The 21,633-nt window shown below is 43.2% G+C and overlaps 2 pseudogenes across 2 annotated transcripts; one reads left to right on the top strand and one right to left on the bottom strand.

Moving 5' to 3' along the window:
- Positions 1-2,293: 2,293 nt before the first annotated feature.
- On the top strand, positions 2,294-6,394 carry LOC309655610 (TLE family member 5 pseudogene; annotated as a pseudogene). The gene is made up of 3 exons: positions 2,294-2,494; positions 2,578-2,761; positions 3,274-6,394. The product of its transcript is annotated as a TLE family member 5 pseudogene (transcript).
- A 569-nt stretch (positions 6,395-6,963) lies between these two features.
- On the bottom strand, positions 6,964-7,487 carry LOC309655609 (NADH dehydrogenase [ubiquinone] 1 beta subcomplex subunit 8, mitochondrial pseudogene; annotated as a pseudogene). The gene has a single exon. The product of its transcript is annotated as an NADH dehydrogenase [ubiquinone] 1 beta subcomplex subunit 8, mitochondrial pseudogene (transcript).
- Between the last annotated feature and the right edge of the window lie 14,146 nt (positions 7,488-21,633).

Genomic DNA, 21,633 nt, shown 5'->3' with positions numbered 1-21,633 from the left:
ATTATCCCCACTGTAAGAGTGGGAAGCCTGAAGCTCTCTAGGACACCTGACCATGCAGAGGGGAGCTGAGCCTGGCACTCAACCATCTCATTCTTAGTCCAAGCTAAGCCCACTGTATAATGAAAGCACCTCTGAAAGTCAGTGCCCTGAAAATGTCTGTGGTGTCCCTATACAAGAATTAATCTTAGGCCACTTGCTTAAAAGCTGCTCTCGAAAGAAAATTCACTCAAAGAAGGCTCTTTCTATGTTTATTCTTTCTCTAGAGGCAGCATTCATAGGACAAGAATAGATTTGTCTCTAGCAGAGAAACCCAAGGATGGGTCACAAGATGTCCTGTTTACAAGGAAACTCCTTCAGGGGGTGACCAGAGGCTGGAGTCTCTAATTGCCAGAGCAGCCCAGTGTGGCTTCAGGATGGGGAGGAGTGGTTCTCTGGCTGAGACATCTCACTGTAAGTGGAGAAGAGATGGTCCAACTTGGAGATGCAGATACTGTAGAGAAAACCCTTGTAAAGCATGGAAACTTCCTCAACTGGACAACAGGCCTGTTTAGGTGGAACGAGACCAGCATATACTTTTCTTTAACATTAATAGAGATTTCCTTCTTCCCAGAGACGAAGAACCAACAATGGTAAAGCAGGAATTACCCAGACAGAAGAAATAACCCAAACCACAGTTCCATTCTCCGAATTGGCACAACTCAGTAAGGAGGGAGAAGTTGACTTTGTGCAAAGTTTCAGTGTTTCACCAAAAATTAAAGAGACCAGATAAAGGCAACCCAATCCAGGAGCTATGGCAGCTGAGATGAAAATAAACAAGAAAGCTTCAGGTTCTAAGAAGAAAGGAATTACAACATGTCAATTTTAGGATTGTTGATTACATGGAAACCACTGAAAGCACTGATATTTTCATTGATGTCCAAAACACCTAGGAACAAAAACCTTTTAAAGTATGAAATTATCTCCCTGGGGAATATGATGTGAAACATTTCCATTTCCGGTTCTACAGTGCACTTGTGCATGCAACTTTCTCCCAGAGTAGGATAGAAACAAATGCTCATTAGACCTCTTTGGGCTTGCTTCCAGCAGAGGAAAATGTTCTGGGTGAAATGGCATGCCAGTAAACAGCACTGGACCTGGCATTTATTTATCCTAAAGAATTGGGGTGGCAAGTTGCTTTCCTTTCTCAGCATAAGCAACTGCCCTGGGCAGCCAAAGAGGAAATAGGAGGGCGGTGGGCTGGAAAGGGTCTCTAAGTTCTGGTCCTGTTGCTGTCACTAACTAGGTCTTATTGGGCAAGTCACGTAATCACTCACAACCTGTTTCCTTATGTATAAAAGGAGACAGTTAATAGTTCAAAGCCTTTTTTCACCTCCAGTTGATCTGGGAAGCTTTGAAAGAATACAGATGCCTGGGACTGAATCAGAACTTCTGGGAGTCTAGGTTTTTAAGGTTTCCCCAGTGGTTCAGATGAGACCACTCCATAGGCCAGTATTTTAGGAGTAACTAAACAAGATGTTCAAGATCCCTTCCAGGTCTAAAATTCTCTGATGGGAAGGTAGAGAAGAGAAGGTCAGGGAGAGGTGCTCTTCTGCAGCATCTGCATCACCTGGGAGCTTGTCAGAAATGCAGACTCCAGGGGGAGGAGCTCAAGACGGCTGGAGTAGAAGGGGTGGAGCTCACCTCTCCCCCCACAAACACATCGAAATGCAGGCTCTTGGGCCCTATTCCAGAAGTTCACTGAATTCTAATCTATACGTTAACAAGATTCCCAGTGATTCATAAATACATGAAAGATAGCCCTGCTCTATTCTACATAATCAGGAGTGAACCTGCCTACCTATAGGCCAATGGGTCTTTTTCCTGCCCAGTCTCTGTGGCTTGGCCAACCCAGGAACACAGCACGAGGGAAACATGCGACTTCAGGTGGTAACTCTTACTGGGGGCCATGCTCCTCAAAGAATGAGATTTTAGGACATTGCCACCTCAGTATAAGTCCCCTTTCCAACTGGTCATAAATGCCTGTGAAAGCAAAAGTGAGGCCAAAGGGAGAGCTAGGCTGTGTGTGTGTGTGAACATGTGTGTGTGTTGCATTATTCTTCCAGTTTATCAACCAGATAAAATTTCCCAGAAGAATTTCTAGAAGTGAGGTTGACAGTGTTGAGGAGAAGGAAATTTTAACTTGTGTTTGACTGCTAGTCCTTGATTATGGCAGAGGGAAATAAAATATATTGCAGCTCACTTTCTCAGACGTTTGCTATTCTTACCCACATCCTGTCTTGAGAGTTGATGCCCAATGGAAGAAAAAAAAACACCTCCACACAGAAAAGACCTATTTCTGCTCTTAGGGCAGGGAGAGAAGTCTGATTTACAAAATTTGGATAAGACATGTAAAAGACAGAATTTAAAAACCAGGAAGCAGGAAGCGGGTGAGGCCGGGCGCCGGAGGCTGCGGCGGCGGCCCCAGGAGCTGCGGATCCGCGCCGCCTGGACAGAGGCCCGGCCACCTGGCGCCACGAGCAGTCCTAGCCTGGGCGCACAGCTGGGAAGCATCCCGCGCCCCCCACCGCGACTAACAAGGTGTTTCCACAAAGCAGGCATCCGGCTCATCGCACCTACCCCAGCAACTCAAATTCACCACCTCAGACTCCCGCCAGCGTATCAAAGATGAGTTTCAGCTGCTGCAAGCTCAGTACCACAGTCTGAAACTCAAATGTGACGAGCAGGCCAGCGAGAAGCCGGAGATGCAGAGTCATTATGTGATGTCAACTACAAATTGGCATTTTCCATTGGCACTTGCCATCTACCTCTACAAGGATTAAATCATGCGCCGCTGCAGCTGCTGACTTTCAACACCCCCTGAAAGGAGTTCAGGTGGAGAGCAGAAATGAGGCACTGGGTGCTCTGGGAAAAACTGGCAGAACAGACCTTCAGATAGTTAGATATTTTCAGGAGACAATTTTATGGGCCCAGATCTTGTATCTCCTCATATCTAGAAAAGCACTAAAATCCTTCACGGTGACAACTGCTCCTTGTGACCACCAGTAACCTTCACGAGACTAGCAGCAACCTTCTACAAAAATATGTGCTTGATTGCATGTACCCCCCTCCACCAAAATCACATATATACTGACCTTCCCGCCTGCCTCTTTGAAGCAGTTTCTCAGAGCTATCTGGGATGCTGTCTTCCGGGCAGCAGTCCTCATTTTGCTCCAGATAAAACTTAACTCGCAACTCTCACGTTGTGCATGTTTTTTTTTTTAAGTCGACAGTGAGGTACTACGAAATGTCCTACGGCTTGAACGTGAAGACGCACAAGCAGGCTGAAATCTTCAAGGGGCCGAATGGGATACGTGCCCAGGTCCTGCCCTACATTCCCCAAGAGCAGAGGGCCAAGCAGGGCACTGCTCCTGAGCTGAACCCCATCAGCTGACAGCAGCTCCAAGCCCACCAGCTGTCCCAGCTGCAGGCTCTGGCCCTGCCCTTGACCCCACTGCCTGGGAGGCTGCAGCCCCCTTTGCTGCCGGCAGCTAGCGCAGGCACCGGCCTCCTCTCGCCCTCTGTGCTGGGCTCCTCGGCCCACCTCTCCAAGGAAGACAAGAACGGGCATGATGGTGACACCCACCAGGAGGATGATGGCGAGAAGCTGGATTAGTGGGTGGCTGGGATGTGGAGGGTGGAGTACAAAGGCGAGTCAGACACAGAGAGAGAGGAAGGTTCAGCTCAAGACACGTTATAGCTCGGGATTGGCTAAACTCTGGTAGTATTTATGGTAGCCGCCTGCCGGGGCCCTCACCCTGCTTGTGTGCCACCCGCTGGCTTTGCTCCTACCCCTGACTCCCGGCCTCCCTCTTCCTCCCCTGCAGCCTGAAAGGGTGAATACCTGCTCATACCACAGATTAGGCAAGCTGAGGCCTGGAGGTGCAAGTGGGAGGCCAGTTCAGAAGGGAGCAAAACCTCAAGAGGTCCAACACCACCTGCACTTCCCCGATTCACACATGTGTAACTGACAGTCCTCCTGCCGGGCCCCTCTGGGCACACCTGGCCTCCCACCCTGGCACTGCATGCAAACACAATGCTAGCTGCCCCTCCCCGCCCTGGACGTCCCACATCTCCCCCTCCCGCCCACTCACCCTCCACTAGTTCCCGATGCCCACGCCCACCTGGTCCTCCCCCCTCACCCACGAAAGAAAGAGGGGCTGGGGACAGCAAGCTTAGCCCCCAGAGCAGGGTGGGGTGGGTGACGACCCAGAATTCCCTTTCTCCCCTTCCCGAATAAAGATGAGGGTACTCTAAATAAATAAATAAGTAAATAAAATAAAAATAAAAACCAGGGGGAAAATGATTCAAAAAATCTTCCCACAGACGCATAGCACAGGAGATCAGCTCAGTACTTTGTGACCACCTAGAGGGGTAGGATAGGGAGGGTGGGAGGGAGGGAGATGCAAGAGGGAAGAGATATGGGAACATATGTATATGTATAACTGATTCACTTTGTTATAAAGCAGAAACTGACACACCATTGTAAATCAATTATACTGTAATAAAGATGTTAAAAAAAAAAAAATCTTCCCAGACAGAAGAAAATCTATTGCTATTTTTTTCTTAAGAAAAAAGCTCCCGGGGACTTCCCTGGTGGTGCAGTGGTTAAGAATCCGCCTGCCAATGCAGGGGACACAGCTTCAAGCCCTGGTCTGGGAAGATTCCGCACGCCGGGGAGCAACTAAGCCCATGTGCCACAACTACTGAGCCTGCGCTCTAGAGCCCGCAAGCCACAACTACTGAAGCCCGCACGCTTAGAACCTGTGCTTCACAACAAGAGGAGCCACCACAATGAGAAGCCCGTGCACCGCAATGAAGAGTAGCCCCGCTCACTGCAGCTAGAGAAAGCCCACACACAGCAACGAAGACCCAACGCAGTCAAAATAAAATTAAAAATTAAAAAAAAATTTTTAAAAAGCTCCCAGTTTCATCCTTTTATGGCATTCCACTGAAATAAATTTCTTAAGAGAAGCCATAAGCCCCATGGGTATTGCAAGAGTGGTGTTCATTACAGGAAACAGATGATGTCCTTCCTATGAATGCAAATATTTCTTCTGCTACTTTGAATATGTGCCATTTTTACTTTCCCTTCCAAGCTAAAACTGAACTTTTTATGGGAATTTTTTCATAGTTATTATTCATAGAAATTATTCCTGATATAACACAGGAACAATGTTTATAACTCTCCCAGTTTTATAAAAGAAAGAAATCCTTGTCTAAGAAGGGTAGCACTTGTTTATCTCTATACCCATAAATCAAATCAAAATTTGGCAGTCTTGCAAATGGGCTTCCAGGTTGCCTAGCCCTAGGATTGAGGACAAGAAAAAGGTTCTCCCCAGGTCCACGCACAACCTCTACCCTCCAAATCCACCACACATATCCCTCCACTTACATTACCTCCACTTACATTCTTGCTTCCTAAGGATAGGTGAGCCAGTGGCCGTTCAAAACACTAATATTGATATAAATTTCTCAGATCATTATCTTTGGAGATTGAACAGACTGGAAAGTTTGGAGAGGAGGTTGGAGGGGGAGGGACTGAGTAACAGGCATGAGACAGATGGCATTCTGCAGCAGACACCCTGAAGGTAAGGGTCAGGTTTGGACAGTAGAAAGGCAGCATGATAGTTTGGAGATTCGAGGGTCAAGGAATAGGGTTCATGCAAGGCAGCAGAATGCTACAGAAAGGTTAGAGAACATCAAGTTCACACTGCGTCGTACCTCAGTCTTTTGATGGCTGACCCAAGCCCCTCCTCTGTATGTACATGGTAGATTGCCAACCCTATCCTAGGCCACTTTTCCTAAGTGACACTGACTGAGCAGTGTAAGGAATAGAGAAGTGAAGAAAGACCCTTACCCATGTCCTGACTTTCATCGGATCCAAGCCTCAACCTTGGCTGCATTCTCTTTTCTCATTTCAGGTTTTATTTTTTTTAATAAAGAAAAATCTAAGTTCTACACTGTTAAATATGTGTTACACATATGTACATGTTTAAACAGGAGCATTCACATCACATTGACTTGTGGATGTCATGACTCTTCCTACCATCTCTCTAACATATACACATCTCTCACAAACAGAATAACCAATAAAAGACTTTGCAATCTTGGATTTAATATTTCATGAGTCAAGAATGTCTCTACCTCTTGGGGCTGCCCATTTCACTACTTGGCAGCATTTTGAAAAGATAACATCTCTCCCCTCATATTGAATGTAAATATGCTTCCATGTAGCATTTCCTTTTTGATCCTCATTCTTCCCTCTGGCTCCAAACAATAAATTTAATTTTCATTCTGTGACACAACCCTTCAGCTATCTGAAGAAGGCAATCAACTCCTCATAGGACTATCTGTCACTGTTCAATGCATTAAGCTATCTTTTGTTCACATGCCCAAATGAAGGAAATGATTAAATCATATAAAATTTCTCATAAAACCCTGGGCAAGCCCTCTCCTGGTAAGTCCAACATGATAATGCTTGTTTACAACTCTTCGCCTTACCTTATGCCAACTTCCTTGATTGTCATAACATGTCTTAGTCAGCTTGGGCTGCTAAAATAAAAGTGTTACAGACTGGGTGGCTTAAACAATAAGCAGATACTGAAACCAAATCGATACTGGTGAGAGTCCTCTTCTGGGTTTCAGGCTGCCATCTTCTCATTGTATCCTCATATGGCAGAAAGAGGGAGAGAGAGCTCTTTGGGATCTCTTTCATAATGGCACTAATCCCATTCGTGAGGCCTCCACCCTCATGACCTAGTTACCTCCCAAATGCCCCACCTTCTTTTACCATTACATTGGGAGTTAGGATTTCAACATATGAATTCAAGGGGGACAAAAACACTCAGTCGATGACACCACCACAGACTTAACACTGTACTGCCTCCTTCTTGATTTGTTTCTACAAGACAACTCCACATGAGGGAGTTACTTAGGGTGCACAAAGCCTCCCCAGATCTCATAGTGAACCACCAGCTCAGGCTCTTTGGTGGGATCGTGGACCCCTTCCAGGTGCAGATTAGTATAAGGATGCTGCTTTGGCTCTACGCCTGGGCTGGTGGGTGGGGTAATTCTCCCCCACCCAAAACATGAACCACATGAAGGCCACGAAGCTGAAGAGCTGCTTACACACAAGATTCCAAGAAGCAGGCCTGGGGGACGTGTGCACACAGTTCCTGATGTACACGTCCAGGTCCCAGTGACTTGGTTCAACCTCGGGTCTGGGTGGTCCCAGACACATCATGGATCCCTCTCCTGCTGTGAACTGTCAGGGAGCTTTGGGTAGTCACCATACCCCATGCCATCATCAGCCAGGGATCATAATCTTCCACCTGCATATTATACTTCTTGGCTGCGGCTGCCCATTCTTCTGAGGTCTTGGGATAGGGCCCTGGGAGCATGTCCTTTACAATGTGGGAGGCTGTCTGTGCTCCCAATGACACCACATTTCAGCCTGCCCTCTGCAGCCCTCAGTCTCCCAGGACCAACCCCCAGCTGCTGCCATCTTCATCTTCTTCCCTGGAAACTCTTTATAGACAACAGTCCTAAACCAAATGTCTATTTAAGACCCTATGGTTCAGGGGCTTCCCTGGTGGTGCAGTGGTTAAGAATCCGCCTGCCAATGCCGGGGACACAGGTTCCAGCCCTGGTCCGGGAAGATCCCACATGCCGCAGAGCAAAAGCCCGTGCGTCACAACTACTGAGCCTGCACTCTAGAGCCTGTGAGACACAACTACTGAAGCCCACATGCCTAGAACCCGTGCTTCGCAACAAGAGAAGCCACTGCAACAAGAAGCCCGCACACCGCAACGAACAGTAGCCCCTGCTCGCCGCAACTAGAGAAAGCCTGTGCGCAGCAACGAAGACCCAATGTAGCCAAAAATTAATTAATTAATTAATTAATTAATTTAAAATAACCCTATGGTTCTAATTTAAGCTGGTGATTTTTTTTTTCCCCAACAAACACATGAACATGATTAGCAGTGCTCTCTTTCTTTTAGTGAATTAGATGGGGCACTGATCACATTATTTTTTAGACTAACGAGTCTCAACTTTGTTAGTACATTATAGTTACTTCAGGAGCTTTTAAAAATCATGATGCCCAGGCCATATTTCAGACCATTTAAGTCAGAATCTCTGGGATGGAAGTCAAGCATCAGTATTTTCAAGTACCCCCCAGATAATTCCAATGTGCATCCAAGGTTGGAAACCATACAGAAGGGGAAAGAAATGGAGGAAGAGCTCGATGAGAAAGGCCAGCCAATGTGAGAAACGTGAGGTTTTGGCTGATTGATTTGATGCCTGCTTGAATGAATGGTTGGTTGAGGGGAGCTAAGATCTCACATGCCTTGTGGCCAGAAAACCAAAACATAAAAAAAAAAAAGAAGCAATATTGTAACAAATTCAATAAAGACTTAAAAAAAGAGAGAGAGATAATGACTTAGTAGTATGCTTGAAATACTAATGACAAGTCAAGAGAAATTGATTAAAACAAAGAAAAATAAGTGTTTTAAGATATGTATATTACTGTGCAACACTATGATTGAACTAGACTCTCTGCTGAGAATGGTGGCACTTTGGTTCCTGACATGCATGGAAAGTCCCCAAAATGTGGGATAGCTTGCATTAAAGGTTAACATTCATGTAATCCTGAAGTTAGAAAGCCCCTTAAGCAATCAGCAGGGGTTCGTTCCCTTCCCCTCCACAGGACAAGATTCTAGAGAGAAATAAGAGAGAACCAGACATTCCAAAATCCCGGAAAAGTGTTTGTCATTTTCTTTGGAAGTATGCTTCATTCCCTAGCCAGACTTAACGTTTTTTTTTTTTTAATTCTTTGTTTTTGCTTAACTGAAACCCATGTTGCAATTTAAACCTATTTCCTCATTTGGTTCTCAGAAGCAATGGAAAATAACAAGTTAATTTCTTCCTCATGATACATCAAGCCAATCCAAATAACCCTAAACCATTCAACTTTTTCTTTGAAATCTATTGTCTGCAATCTTTTCTTAAAATTCTGAATTAGAATTACATTCTGAATACTAAAATCCTAAGTACTAAATCTCAAAACACTAAAAAACATTAATATGCTTTTATAATAACTAATGACTTAAGAAAAGGGAGCAATGAAAAGCACTGTTATATGTGCAATAAAAAAGATGTTTAAAATTATTTACAAAAAGTTAAAGTCCACACAAGGGATTTTGCCTATTAGATAATAAAATACTCTATCAAACTACAAAAGATTAAAGCAGTACAATCCTGGCAAACAGATCAACAGAATAAAATAGAGTCCAAAAAAGAAAAAAAATCCATTAGTGCTACTACTACTAAGCCATAAAGGTGCCCAACATGATGACATTAGTAAATTCCCCTTGGGTGCCAGTGCCACACATATACTGTCTCCATTAAAACCTCACAACATCAGGGAAGAGGCAGAGCTAGCACTCAGCAAGCAAATCCAGACCTTTCTGCCCCCCAGCTCTGTGCTCTTAATGAAAATATGCCAGTGCCTTCATTTTGAATCAGTAATATTTAAAATTGGAAAAAGGGCACTGGAGCAATTCACTAAAAAATGTGAGAAAAAGTAGTTAGATTACTTTCTTACATTAAAAAAAAATTGGGTGGACTAAAATCTGAAATGTAAAAAAAAATAATAATAAAATGTACTATGTTAACTGTAGAACAGTCTTATAATCTTAGACCTTAGAAGAAGGTCCTTACTAGAATGGCACCAAGGTTGGAAACCCAAAAGGATAACTGATGTATTTGACCACTGGTACAGAAGAAGACACTCTAAAGAAAGTTAAACAAATCTAGAAAAACTCTTGCAATGCATGTGAGAAACAAAGGGTGGATATCTTTAGTTATAAAATGCACTTACAAATAAATATGAAAAATATCAACATCCCAATTAAAACTGGGAGAAGGATATGAACAGACATTTCAAAAATGAAGAAAGCTAAATTGCCAACAAACATATACAAATGTACTCAATTTACAATCAAAGATATGACACTGAAAATACCCCTTCTAGGGAGAAAGTGTGAGCAGATAGAGGCATCCTCATACACTGCGGGTAGACACAGAAACTGGTACAAAGAAACATTTCTTCATCCAGAGAATAAAGGAGGTGAGTTAAGTAATCTCTAGATTCTTTCCAGATCTGAAATTCTAACGGTCTTTATTTCTCTGAGTTATGCCAGTGCTGTATAAAGGCTTTAGCAATCAATAAAATATATTTTATAAAAATAAATTATTAAGATATATTTCCCTCTCCAGCGATTTGAATCAATTTTGAGGCTTATGTGACCCATACAGAAAACCTAATTGCACCCAATACAAACATTTACCAAGGTATTTTATGCCAAGGATGTGGAAGCACTGCGAATACTAGAGGCAGCCAGGAACTGGGTGGACAGAGGAAACCAAGAAGTAAATAGACAAGGATTCTCAGGGTGAAAAGCTTTCCCAGAGCTATGGGTGTGGGAGCACATGAGACAGGCATTTAAACTAGCCTTGGGGATAAGGGGAGTTGGAAACATTCCTCATAGGCTCAGCTCCCAAAATGGATCTTAAAGGGTAAGCAAGCTTTAAACATATGAAGGGGGGATGACTTTCCAGGGAAGAGAGCAACATATGCAAAGACAAGGGGACACTGGAGAGCATGGTGAGTCTTAGGACCTCTTAGTGTTTCCTGAGGCTGCAAGACATGGACAGCTAGGAGCCAGAGAGGAAAGAAACAGGTTTTAAATGTCATCATAAAAAGCCAGGATCTTATTCCTACGGTAACTGTAAACCATCAAAGTAGTACCCTAATAAGATCTGCACTTGAGAAAAAACTCACTCCAGGAGATTCCCATTTCCAGTAAGATAGCAGACTGAGATAACCAGAAAAAATTCCAGGTACAAAAACATAAAATGGGTTAAAGTTTTAAAATTAGTTTAAAAGTATAGTCAAAAGTCACAAAAGACTAAGTGAAATCGCTAGATAACAAACACAAAGAGGGAACTGAAAATTCAAGTGGTGAGTGTCTCAGCTGATGCAACACTCAGTTAAAAGGGTGGGAAATTTTGTCCTATTTCAGGAACTTGAGCTTAACTGACCCCAGGCGAGGTGTGGGCCTGGGAGAAGCAGGGAGTTGGAGCAAAGACTCTTTGAAGAGCTTCCCCCTTCAGTGACCTCATCCTTTCTCACCTACTCAACAGCACTCCAGCAGTGCTTCACTCTCTGCTTACGACATCAATGTTTTATCCTTACTGGGTCATTCCTATCAGCACACTAATAATATGCTGTTATCTCGAACATCTTAAGAATCCTTTCTTTGACCTCTGTTCTCCTGCCACCCACTGCCCCATTTCTCAGTTCCTCTGTGCAACACACCTCCTCAATAAAGTTGCCTCTACTTAGCATGTCCAATTCCTGAAAAAATTCTAGGTACAAAAACTTGAAATGGTTTTTGTGCTCTCTCTTAAACCCAGGCCAATCAGGTGGCATCCACACCCTTCACTAAAATTGCTCTTGTCAAAGTCACCATGAGCTTCATCTTGCCAAACCCCTGATCCTTAGTTTACACAATCTGGCAGCATCCTTGACATAGTCAATCATTCCTTTTCTCGGGTACACTTTCTTTACTTGGTTTCAAGAACACCGTATTCTCCTGGTTTTTCTTCTACTTTGCTAGCCACCTCTTCCTGGTCTCTGTTGTTCACTTTCCCTCTCTTTCACTCAGTGCTAGAGAGCCCCAGAGTTCAGTTCCCTTCCCACTTCTATCTGCACTCACAACCTTGAGCATCTCACCCAGTCTTATGGGCTTAAATACCAAGAAGCAGACACCAAGATGGGATTAGATGTGCAAGAGATTTGTATGCTGTGAAACAGAAAGGAAGCAGGAGTAGGCTGAGAGAGGCTTCAGATCATGATGCCACCCCTATGAAAACAGAGGAGGAAGGAGGGAGGTTTGGGTAGGAAGAGTCTCAAACTGCAGCTCAGTTCCAAGAAAATTTGACCAGGCTGATGGGGAGTCCTTGACTTTCCCATTAGAGTTAGTCCATGCCCTACAGGAATGGGTCTGCACTAGTACCCAGCTGCGCTCCATCACAGCTGGAACAGCCTCTGTGTGAACATGGTGGTGGATACGGAGGGGTTGTCAGTCAGGAACATTCCCCACAGCAGGAGATCTGAGTGGTCTGTTCCCATGGCAGCCACAAGTCCACCCTTTCACCTACATAGGTCTACTTTTCCAGGTAGGTTTGGGGAGCAGCTCTTCCATGGTTCCCATGGCCTCCAGTCTTAAGGGAAAACTTAGAGGAGAGGGAATTGTTGGAGTAGTTTCCAGGGCATGACTGGTACTCATCATCTCCTTCCTCCATTATCCAGTCTAAATTTCCCTCGCCCTCAGCTATCACCTTAGCAGGTCTTGGTGGCTTCCCTGGTGGTGTGACCCAAACCTTCATTCCTGAGGCATCTTCTCAGGTTGGGGTAGCTGCACGTGTCCACTCACAAGTCACAAGGAGCCAGGGAGCACTCAGAGGCTCCCTAGTGGATCATCTAGCTCCACATGTCTTCCTCCTGCCCCCTTGTGTAACAGCAGCTCCACTTCCTGCCAAGACAGCGACACCTCTCCTTGCCTGCTTGGCCCTGGATACAAGAAATCCAAAGGGCTTTGACGGTGGCCACAGTCCCTGGCAAGGGGGAGCCTCTTTGGGAGACCAGGATCTCTAACCCTGCAAATCCCAGAGTTGCAGCGTCAGGAAGGACAATACCTGCCAGTGGATCATTGGGAGTGATGGGGTGGGGGGGGGGTCACTCATGCTTCCACCCTTTGGTTCCCCAACCCATATATTATTTCAAATGGGGACACAGTGCCATACAGAGGTCTCTGATTTAACACATACGCTGCATCCTAAAGGATAACGCCCCATCCTCTCAGAGTATTGTGTCTGAGCTGATTCTTCAGCTGTGCCTTTGGAAGACAGTTTCAGAATTCTCTGAGGCCTGCTTCTTCTGGGAAATGTGGTTTGTGACACAACCAATGGATTCCATGGGCATGGGTTCACTCCCATATGTTCTTCACTATGAAATGATTCCCCTATGCTGCGTGGGATCCTATGCCTGTGGATCAGACATTCTATAAGCCCCCAAATAAGGATGCTGGCTGAGGCTTGCTCTATGGGCAGGCGAGGCAAAGCATGCCTAGAATAAGCATCTAACCCTGTGAAAACCAATCACTGATCCTTTCAGGATGAAAGGAGCCTAATGTAATTGACTTGCCACCAGGTGGCTGATTGGTCTTCTCAGGGAGTAATACCATATCCAGGTGCTCAGCACTGGTCTCTATTGCTAACAGGTCAGACTTTCAGAGGCCACAGTAGCTAAATCAGGTCAGTAGCCCTCATCTCGATCACTGTGGCACACTCCATTTGTGTGCCCATCAGCCAGTTCTGGGGTGGCTGATTATGAAGTCTGCCTAATGCCATCTGGCTGAGCCAGTCTGTCTACTTGATTGTTCAGAGTCTCTTCCATGGGGGATGCTTTCTGGTGGGCATTACATGTGACACAAAGATCATCACACTTTGTGCCTCCTCCCATCAGTCCATCCATACATCTTACACCAGATTTTCCCATACATTTCCTGTCCAGAGAGCCAGCCCATTGGCCACTGCACAGGATCTATGTGCATCCTCACCTCAGGCCATTCCAGCACAAAGTAGATGAACAGGTGCACCTCTCACATTCCATCTTTGGGAAGATTTTCACTCTCTAATGTCTTTCAAGGCGACTCCTGAATGTGGCTATAATTTTCAGCTTACACAATATTCCAAGCCAACTCATTTGTAAAACAAGCTTGGGATTATGCCTCCACCTTTGGCTGCTCACAAGGATCTCTCCATATGGCCACAAGTATGAGCTGGGGCAGAAGCATTGGTGCAACTGTGGGGTGACATGGGGCTCTGGACTATCTGCTCATACAGCTTATTCATGCCCTCTGGTCCTACCTGGACTTGATCCCAGATGTACCATTGCCCTCTCACTATGCACTGCTGCTGGGCTCCTCTGAATTTAAGACTTGATGGGTTTGATGACAGGAATCTTGGTCACTTTTACTCACTGATTTATTTATAGCACCTAGAAAATGCCTAGGATATAGTAAGAGCTCAACAAATATTTACTGAGGAAATAAAGAACAGAAATGAATGTAATAGTGAACAAAGAGTTAAAAGAATTTTTTTCAAAAGTTAGTTCCTTGAAAAGACTACTAAGTCAATAAAACTTTAGTAACATTTATTAATTTAAAAAGGGAGACAGTAAAATAAACAATGTTAGGAATCAAAAAATGAGACAGAGGTACAGACATGGTAGCTGAAAAAATTAATCAACCACTTCTCACCTTTACTGCTACCACCTTTACTCTTCCAAACCACCTTTCTTGAACTGCTACTTATTTTCACTGTGTCCAGTCTGTCCCCACCCCCAGTCTATTTTCTACATAGCTACCAGAATCATCTCTTTTTTCAACTTTTTACTTTAAACTAATTTTAGACTTACAGAAAAGTTGCTGAAAATAGAAGAGTTCCTCCACCAAGCTTCTCCCCATGTTACATAACCATAGTACAATTATCAAAACTAAGAAATTAACATAGGTACAATACTATTAACTAAACTGCAGACCTTATTCAAATTTCACCTATTTTTCCACTAGTGATCTTCTTCTGTTCCAGGATACTATCCAGGACCCCAAATTACATTTAGTTGTTGTTTTTCCTCAGTCTGCTCCAGTCTATGACATTTCCTTAGCCTTTACATGTCTTTTATGATCTTGACACTTTTGAAGAGTACTGAGCAGTTAAAGAAGTAAAATATATCACATTCAGAGAGAGAAAGCCACTAAGAAAACTTTTATGTTTATTAATTTGAAAGCTTGGATTTGGGAACAATTCCTATAAAAACTAGTCAAAGCAAACTCAAGAAGAAACGCTGAATAGGCCTAGAGCTTTCCAAGAAATTAAAATCTACCTCCAAAAAAAAAAAAAAGGAAAGAAATAAACAAACTTTAGATCTAGTCAGTTTTATAGGTGAGTTCTAGCAAAACTTTAGGAAACACGTACATAATCTCAACCTTTCAAACTGTTCCAATGAGTCAAAAAGGGGGTCAACTCGCCCATCTCATGTTATGAGGCAAGTAAATGCTTGATACTAAACCTAGACAAGAGCAACAGGAGGAAAGAAAAATCTAGACCAACCTCCTAGTGAATAGGGAAGAATGATTCTTTCTGATTTATGTGGGTCCAAAAATATGATCATCTCAAGATATATAGGAAAAACATTTGATAAAAGATGTATAGCCTTTTAAAAAATCTCTTGGCAGGCTAGAAATACATGGGAATTTCCTTAACTTAATAAAGAGTATCCACCAAAAACCTAGAGCAAACATTATACTTAATGATGAATCATTAGAAATATTTCCTTTCAAAAAGGAAATAAGGCCAAGACGCTGGCTATCACTATATCCATTTAACATTTTACTGGCAGTCTGAGGAAAAGATAACAAGGCATACTTATTGCAAGGAAAGAAACAGAACTGTCATTACGCACAGATGGTATCACTGTCTGCACAAGAATTCAAGAGACTGAATGGATAAATTATTTGAAATAAGAAAGCAGACTAATTTTAGAAATTAAGAAGCAGATCTGATTTGGTGGTTGAGTAAGAGAAAGAAGAAATAAGGATGATATCTGGTGTTCTGGCTTGGGAAAATACGTAATGTGGTACCATTTACTTAGATTGCTAATTCTACAGGAAAGTGAGCCTTGAGTCAGGGCAAAGTTATTCTAGGTGGGTAGCTTCCTGAAGAACTTATCTATAGCCCTAAAGATCACTGGAAATACAAGGAGAGGAGGAAAGTGTCGTCAGAACCTCTACTGAAGAGATTACTACATGTAGTTGTACAGAATACTCTGATAAGCCACTTGAGATGTGGGTAAGACTCCTCTTCCCGCAATGGAACATTCTAGTAAAAGTGGCAACTCACTGGACTGACTCCTAAGGAGGGAGGTTCTGATTAGCCCCATGGGTTTTGCTTTTCTTAATGGGATATACAAGTTTGGGACAAGCTGATTTGGTCAGGAAAATAGAAGAGAAGCTGGGGCTTTGGAACACTGACAATTCTTTCTCTGCCCTTCTCAAAAGTTCTCAGTCTCTATTCTAACTAAAGGTTGAGGATATTAGCTAGACTTATTGTGGTGGTCATTTTGCAATACACACAAATCATTAGGTTGTACCTGAAACTAATATGTTATATGTTATAAATTATATAATCAATCAATCAATATTGAAAGGGTGACATGGAGGGACAAATTAATAACTAGCTAAGAGGCTCATGTATCTCCGTCTCATGCTGGGTGGTGGAAGCCGATGAGTTCTGCTCAGTATGTGACAAGTGAAATGTGACAACTTCACATAGTTGGTTGGATATGTGTGTCTGGAGCCTGGAAATGCATATTTGAGAGTTAACAGCATATGAAAGAGAGTTGAAACCATGGGCATGGATGGATGGATCATGTAGAAAGTATGTAGAGAGCAAAATGAGAAGAGACACACTCCAAGAATGGAATGCTGAAGAAGAGAAACTGAGAATGTGTAGCCAGAGAAGTAGGAAGAAAACTATTTCAGTATCTTTTTTCTTTTTTAATTGAAGTACATTTGATTTACAACGTGTTAGCTTCAGATGTGCAGCAAAGTGATTCACCTATATATATTTATAAATATATATATATTCTTTTTCAGATGCTTTTCCATTATAGGTTACTAAAGGATATTGTATATAGTTCCCTGCTATACAGTAGGTCCTTGTTTTTTATCTATTTTATATATAATAGCCTGTATCTGTTAATCCCAAACTCCCCCTGCCTTTTCTCCTTTGGTAACCATCAGTTCGTTTTCTATGTCTGTGAGTCTATTTCTGTTTTATAAATAAGTTCATTTCTATCTTTTTTTAAGATTCAATATATAAGTAATACCATATGATATATGTCTTTGTCTGACTTACTTCACTTAGTACGATCATCTCTAGGTTCATTATGGCAGTATCTTGAAAGGATCCAGGAGAAGAGGGAACATTGAGGAGAAAATGTGCATCAGTGACAAATATTTGCAGAGTGAAAAGAGCTCACTGTCAAAGCCACACAGGCAAATTAATTAAATTCGTTCTACTCTTGTTGAATATGGTGATCTTAAAGCAATAAGATTTAACCCTGACAGATTCATTTCCTAACTCATTTGTTCACTCATATTTAACAAAGACCCACTGTGTGCAAGATTTGTACCATTATCTCTCTTTCCTTCTCTCATATTGAGCCAAATTCAAACTCTCTCAGTAGTTTCCTGAGATTCTGAGAACAGGCATGGACTCAATATATAAATTTTCCTTTTTTACTTGATTAATTCCTAAACAACTTCAGCTCAGCACTTCATTCTTATGTGTGTTAAAATCAAATAGCTTAAAAAAAAATCAAATAGCTTTTCTGAGGTTACAACCTCTGGTTTTCTATATATTTCCCCAGTGTTTTATATTCATTAAAAACATATGAAGAATCCATGCGCTCATGCTTTAGCTTTTCCCATGCAATCTTATTTCAGAATCATCGAAGCAAACTCTGCTCAGTATTCCCTTGAGATCATCTATGTTCTTTATAAAGATATTTCCACTGAATCTAATGTAATGCCTTCCTCACTGGATTAGGATACATGGCCCCATATTAATGTTTTCATGACCACCTACTACTCAACACCTACTAGGTATCCTTTTGCAATCAAAGAACTTAAAATATTGTAAGGAATATAAATTATAGAATTATAATACAAGGCAGAAAATGCCAGGAGAATGAGCAAGAGACTATGAGATTTCATTGGAGGAGAAATTAGCTTTGGTTTGAGTGACCTGGAAGAGTTTCACAGAGAAGGTGGCATTTAAGTGGGTCTTAAAGAAGCAGAGGGATTTCAATAGGTGAAGTTGGGAGGGGCAATGGTGTAAGCAAAATCAGCAAAGCACAAAGAAAGTCCAAGAAATGATATGTAGGTACACCTGGTGGAAGAAAATATATCAGAGACAAGAGGGGAGAGATATAAGTGCTGACAGCTAACTCAGTACTTATTAAAGCCAGGCAGCCTGCAAAGTGCTTTACATTCATCATACCATTGAATCCTCATACAACTCAAAAGGGCAGCTACCATTCCCACTTCTGTTTATCAGACAAGGAAACCAAGGTACAGCAGGATCCAATGACAAATAGGAAGTGCCTGAGCCAGGATTTGAACCCAGGAAGTCTAATTCCAGAGCTGCACCCTGGGCCCAACATTGCTGGAGAAGGGAGAGGGACTATAGGAGAAGTGGGTAGAGGTCCAGGAGAACACTGGGTCATGGATGTGAACGGAGAAGTTTCAAGAAGGCAAGGGTTGTTCATAATTGTAAATCTCTCAGATAATTCATAACCCCAGACTGAGAAAAAGTTTTTGGGGGGCTGATTAGTTGGCTCCAGGAGACTTCGGGAGCAATGTCAAAGGAGCCAAAGCACAGAGGAGTAAAGAGGGAGTAGGTGGTAGGATTGCGAGGCAGCGACCATGAGCCATTTTTTTCTAGGCTTTTGATGCCCAAGGTAAGGAGCGAGAGGACAGCAGCTGGAAAAGAGTGATCAGTCTGTGATTTTGTTTTTTGGGATAATTTATGTGAAGGAACGTTAGTGGAAAGTGTTAGAGAGAGAAGACAACTGAAATGCCAAAGTCCTTTTGGGGAATGGGGGGATAAAGAGATCAAGAATGCAGGGGAAGGCTCGGAGAGCCATAGAGAGGAGGAGAGAAAACTTTTTCTCTGAGCCAAGAGGAAGGGAAGACAGGAAGTGAGGTAGTGAGGAGAGGTTAAGCAAGCCTACTTCTGATGACCCCAATCAGCCTGGTGAAGTAGGAGCCAGGTCCAGCGCTGAAGGAGGTAGGTTGGGCTGGAGGCAGAGACTTGAGAATTGTGGTCGTGATTGGAAACAGTCAGTGGAATGTCAACAAAAGTTGTGTTGCGGCTGGCCTGGCATAATGAACTGAGGAGGCTGGCACCTCTCTTCACCCTGCTGTGATGCTTGCTCAGGTAAGAGCTCACCTATAACAACTCATCTCCTTTGTTCTCCCTTCCTGAATGAGACACTCCCACCACTCCAGCCCTCTACATCCTGCTTATTCCTGCTCTCTTTCTAACTCCTTCACTCATTCCTCAAATGGTCTCATTCTATAGATTTGGCTTGGTATTGCTTCTCTAGCCAGCTCTGACTTCTAGCTTCCATATTCAATTATAGCTCCTCCCTTTGCGGTCCCTGCTTTGTAGCTCATCACCTTGTCTGTCCAGCCCGAGCCCTGGAACCTTGAATGGCATATGCTCAAGAGGCAAGCTCCAATAAAGGCTAGCATGTGGAAGGGCTGCAAACAGCTACGATGGCCTGATTTAGAGAGCCTCTGTGCTAGATGATCTCAGGTTGCCTTCCAGATCCCCTCTCCACACTTTTCTACCTGCCCCAGCCCCCAGAAGGGATCCTGTTTACTATCCAGAGGTCACTCTATGGAGCGACCTCTGGATAGTAAATTTATCACTCACTGATTTCCAGTAGGGTTAGGCCAATGGATAAGTAGGAGAGAGAGGGCAAGATATTTATTCCTTTGGCTCCCTCCTGAGTGGTTGCAGGCTGGCAGCGGCTGCATCCCTCCACCAAAGAACACAGCTTTTCTCCAGCAGCTTCTCCTACAGCTATAACAACAACCACAACTCCAGCTCCACTCTTGTAAATTCCAGTAACCGCTCCTTGTCTTTTCAGGACTAAGAAATGTATTGGTAGGATGTGAGTCAACGTCCCTCTTATCTTCCCCTAATGTCTTTGAAAGCAGTCCATTAACCCCTCTTCAATTTTCCCACTTAAGGATGGTGTCTTTTTCTTTTTTTTTTTAACATCTTTATTGGAGTATAATTGCTTTACAATGGTGTGTTAGTTTCTGCTGTATAACAAAGTGAATCAGCTATAGGTATACATATATCCCCATATCTCCTCCCTCTTGCATCTCCCTCCCACCCTCCCTATCCCCCTCTAGGTGGTCACAAAGCACCAAGCTAATCTCCCTGTGCTATGCGGCTGCTTCCCACTAGCTATCTAGTCTCCATTGGGTAGTGTATGTATGTCCACGCCAGGATGGTGTCTTTTTCTTGCCACAACCTAACTGATACAGTTCCAAACCTGAATGGGTCCAATTAGCATCATTTTAAGACACATGTAGCAGCCACTATGAATCCTGGAGGGATATCAGCGATAACTTAGACGATGGAGAATCTTTACCTGGATGTCCCACTGGTATCCTCAAATTTAATGTATCTAAAATCAAATCCATTGTTACCATCCCCTTATCTAAATTTGTTCCTTTTTTCCCATTCATTCTTTAATTTAAGTATTCTCTGTTTATAGAATGCTCTCCATGTGCTGGGCACTATGCTATGCACTAGGGGTTCAAAGAGGCCCAGAACAATGTTCCATCTCTCTAGGGGCTCACTTCTATGGGGGAGACCCATCCCACAGTTGTTGGGCTGGCCGTAAATAATCTGATACATACCTTTTTTTTTTAACAGTAGGAACTACCTGCTGGCAAAGCATAGAGGAAGAATCCAGGATGAGGCACAGGCCAGAAGACTTCCCCAAGGAAGTCATATATCAGCTGAACCTTAAAGAATAAGTAAGCTTTCAGCAGTGGAGAGAGTAAGAGGGTGAAAGAACACTCTAGGCAGAGTCAGCATGAGCAAAGAATACAGGTATGAAAGTGCATAGCATGCTCAGGAAATGAAAAGCTGTCCTATACAGCTGGACCAGAGGGTACATGGTGAGGGAGCAGGTAGGCTGGGGTGGGGATGGCAGGGTAAGGGAAGGCAGGGAATAAGTGATAAGGTTTAAAAAAAAAAAAAAGTAGGCCTGGTCAGATTATGAAGGGTATTAGCTGTAAAAATATTTGTAATTGTTATGACACCTAATGTGGTATCAAAGGTCTTCTGAAGTCTTGTACTTCTGGCCCATCCCCCAGAACAAACAGACAGGTCTTTCTATCTTTGCCTTAGGGAAGAGATGTAACAAGGAGAGCCAGGAAACAAAGAAAGTAAGGCCTGGCTTTTGGTTTCTACTGAGGATTTTGAAAGTGTGTTAGAGCTTATAGTTCTGAGGAAAAATGTCTTCTGAATTTCTAAAATCTTGGGCCCTAAAGGATTAAGGGTGTAGCTTTTACCATAAACTATACTTTAGATAGAACAGTTGGAGAGTCATGTTGGCTGCCCTTAGGGCTTTTCCTTTCCCATTTCAGATGCCAGACCTACAGGTCACAGTTGGGAACAGGAAAGAAGAACGGAAGAGGCCTAATGCGAACGAGTATTCCCACTTACAGTGACTTAGTTATCAGGGGAATATCCAGATGAAATAGCGCAGGGCACAGGGCAAGACCTCTGGATAGCATACAACCACATACATTAAGGAAGAAGGAAAAATCATGAAAGAGACTTTTTTTGCAGACTTCTTTCATATTTAGGTAT

Source organism: Balaenoptera physalus, assembly GCF_965194825.1.
Source record: "Balaenoptera physalus genome assembly, chromosome: 2".
NCBI classification, from domain to species: Eukaryota; Metazoa; Chordata; class Mammalia; order Artiodactyla; family Balaenopteridae; genus Balaenoptera; species Balaenoptera physalus.
The sequence above is the reverse complement of the archived record's forward strand: the minus strand, read 5'-3'. Positions and strand labels throughout refer to the sequence as shown.